Source organism: Grammomys surdaster, unplaced genomic scaffold, assembly GCF_004785775.1.
Source record: "Grammomys surdaster isolate TR1022 unplaced genomic scaffold, NIH_TR_1.0 320, whole genome shotgun sequence".
In the NCBI taxonomy this organism is placed as follows: domain Eukaryota; kingdom Metazoa; phylum Chordata; class Mammalia; order Rodentia; family Muridae; genus Grammomys; species Grammomys surdaster.
In genome coordinates this window covers 443,829-447,266 of record NW_021604739.1, presented here as the reverse complement: position 1 = coordinate 447,266, position 3,438 = coordinate 443,829, and the positions used below count along the sequence as shown (strand labels likewise).

The following is a 3,438-nucleotide window of genomic DNA, read 5'->3' as shown; positions in this document are numbered from 1 at the left end:
TCATTTCAAATACCTCAACAACAGATAGTTAAACAAAGCTTGATAAGATAATTTCTAAATAGCCAAAAGCCTTGGAAGACCAGTGCAAACCTTAAATGATTGTTGTTGGTTTTTTTTTATGTAACAACATTCCTATTGATTCTTTGTGAATTTCGCAATATATCCTTTTTTCCACACTTTTTTGCTTCCTAGGGTTCATTGCAAGAATTTGTTAATTCTGGCTTCTGACACTCTATCAATACTGGAACCTCATTGGGACTTCTCTAAGACATACTGTCCTTGCCCTGTGTTACAGAGATCTTGTAGTTCTGCATCAGTAAGACTAACCCCTTTATACACTCCAGCAGTTCATTGATGATGTAGATGAGCCAATTTAAAGCCATGTATCTCGGCCTGAGAGGTATCTGAGGTGGTCAGGCTCACGAGTCTGTCATACATTAACCACCAGAGCAAGCTCTGCTGATCAGCACTAGCAGCTCTAGCTAGACATCACCCTGACCTGTTGGTGGTACCAGACACTGCTGCTGCAGTGCCTATCCATGGCCCTTGGTGGTACATAGGCTGGGGTGGGATCATTGGCTGTTCCTCACTAGCCTCAAGTCTCCAGTTCCACCTTTCTTCATTGTGTACACATCCTTCTTGATCCTCTTAATGGTGCTGGGGTCTCTGATGGTAGGGGTCGTCTCAGGAGTGCTCTGACCCATTCATGCATTATGGTGCTGGACACTGGTCATCAGGCATGGAGTATGCCTCTCTCCACCTTCAAGGCAAATTTCCTGTCTGGGCCCCTTGGTGCTGGGCTGGTGGCTGGACTAGTGGTCGTTTCCAGCTTGCTCATTGCTTGGTCGCTCAGGGTGGCCCCATGCAGGGATTACATGTCTCAGACTCGCTCCCACCCTAGGCCTGCCATCCCAGGCAGGGTTTGTCTCCTCTTGGGATGCTCTTTGCCCTGGGAGACCATCCTGCATGACTAGTGGTCATTTGGGACTCACTTTTTTTCAGGGAGTGTTAGACTGCTAATCATTCAGGTATTGACAGGTCAGTACACTGAGGATATACATAGCTTCTCTCCTCTCTGTTACCTCCTGATGCACAGGTGACACAGCAGCCACACCTGCAATGTCTCTATGGGCAGTAGGGTTTTTTAAATTAAATTAAGTTATATATTTATATGTGTGTCTCACAGGCACAATCGTGGGTATGCAGGTACGTGTGCACATATGTGCATGTATAGGCCAAAGGGCAGCAGCCTCAGGTGTCATTCCTCAGGTGCTATTTTGGGACCAAGACCCTTCATTGACCTAAGACTGCTTAAGACTGGACTTTCTGGGTAGTGAGCTCCATGAATCTACCCCTCATGGTTCCCTATCTAGCACAAGTCTAGCTTTTGTCTGTTTGGTTACAGGTGAGTGCTGGATATCAAATGCAGGCCCTCACATTTGCATGGTGAGTGCTTATCCACTGAGCCACCCCTCAACACACAATTATCAGACCAGCCTGGATCATTTTCCATCAGTAAAAGATGCAGAGGGAAGGCTGTACCTTCCTTTGAACCTTCAAAAGGCCAATCAACTAATGAGCTTTAATAACTGCAGACAGGTGGGTCTGGTGGGAGGCCATACCCAAATTATCTTCAGGCATCTGTAGCACCTGTCATAGATACTCATTAATGTCTTCTCTTTCCAATCTAACATTTTTTGACCATTGGGTAACTCTTTGGAAAGTGCATACAGAGCACTAGTTTCCAACAAATCATTAGCTGAGGAAGTTGTCAGCCCTCATCTGAGGCCTAAAGATTCCCTGCTTTGAGTTAACCCTCATTCCAAATGTTTCCATACCTGTATGTGACAGGCACCTCATTTATGACTCTTCATTGTGCTACTGTAAATGCTTCATGAAGGTGTCACCACATTGGAACATGGAATTTGGGAGAACATTGTTGGAGATTGGTTCTAATGCTTTGATTTAATCAGAAATCTTAGTGGGCAAAAGGTGAAGGTCTTTGTCTCCAATTGATTTTTGATCAATCAATAAAAAAGGCAAAAGCCAATGACTGGGTGGAGAGAGAGAGAAGTGGGACTTCTACTTTCCCTAGGCTAGGACCCAAGAGAGAGGAAGAGAGAATTGCCATGATGTGGCAGGAGACAGATCTGATTTAGAGCTACAGGAGATTCAATGAGTGGGCACTGACCACTCCACCAATTGGGCCTGCTGTAGCAGGCTGAAGTTTAGAACTGCCCAAACATTGATCTAAATGGAATGTTAAAAATCAGCTAGTGTGTGTGTGTGTGTGTGTGTGTGTGTGTGTGTGTGTGTCCATCCGTCTGTCTGTCTATCTGTCTGTCTGTGTCTGTCCATGTGTGTGTGTGTGTTTGTGCAAGGAGCTGCTGGCCTGTGGCTGGAGCAGCATGATCCTCCAGAAGCATAAACTGGAGTAGCCAAACTCCATGCTAATGAAAGTTACATTTGTATTCTTCAGCCATGACCACTCATACTTGGTGTTGACAATTCATATCGAATTACATTGTAAGATATTCAGTCTCATAGTATTTACAACAAAATGGAAAAGGACCAATATTGGCACGAGACATTCTAAGATCAAACTCTCAACACAAAGGAGATTTAGTTGCAACATAAGGACTGGGCAGAGATAAGGAACAAAGAAAGAAGATGGAGGATTAAGGAGAGGAGGAAGGCAAACAAGGGAGAGGGGCCAGGGATATTTTCCCCAGAGAGAAAAAGAACTGCCTCTGCATAAAGAGCATAAATAGTGGCCCATATAAAATGGTGGTTTATAAAGGTGAAAGTTGAAACCTCATGTCAGGATGAGGTGTTTAATTTTGATTGGATATGTTAATTAGGGCAGCTAAAGTGAGATTTTCATTCCTGGACTTCCGTACTTTGACAACAGAACATTGGTAGTGAATCTCAGGACGTGGAAGTTGTCAAGTGAGGGAGCAGATCTTGGGGACTAGCTTTAGCAATGCAATCTAGTGGTTTTTAGCAGGGCAGAGTGAATGGGGGAGAAGGCAAGGCTGGAAAGAGCCAGGCGTGCCATCCTGAGGCCTATGATACCCTTTTCAAAATGTAATTTTCATGAGCAATAATCCTAACAGAAAATGTTTCCACTTCGGCATGGACAAAATATATGTGTTCATATGAACCAAAGCCCAGAAATCATGTAAAACTGATGTCTACAGATGAGTTACTTCTAGATTATACTTTTGAATTTTTATTTTAAGTTTGATCGTCAAAAAGAGAGCTTAGGTCTTTTCACCAAGATGGGCCAAAAGTGAAGAAGGAAGCTTCTGCCCATCCCAAAGCCAAAGCCAAAGCCAAAGCCAAAGCCAAAGCCAAGCAAAAGTGAAGGCCTTGAAAGCTAAGAAGGCACTTCTGAAAGGTGTCCACAACCACAAAAAAAAAGAAGATCTGAACATC

At 43.9% G+C, this 3,438-nt stretch overlaps 1 non-coding gene across 1 annotated transcript; it reads right to left on the bottom strand.

The window, feature by feature from the left end:
* Positions 1–1,004: 1,004 nt before the first annotated feature.
* LOC114629905 lies at positions 1,005–1,136 on the bottom strand. The gene has a single exon (XR_003712740.1). It is a non-coding gene; the product is annotated as a small nucleolar RNA SNORA17 (small nucleolar RNA).
* Between the last annotated feature and the right edge of the window lie 2,302 nt (positions 1,137–3,438).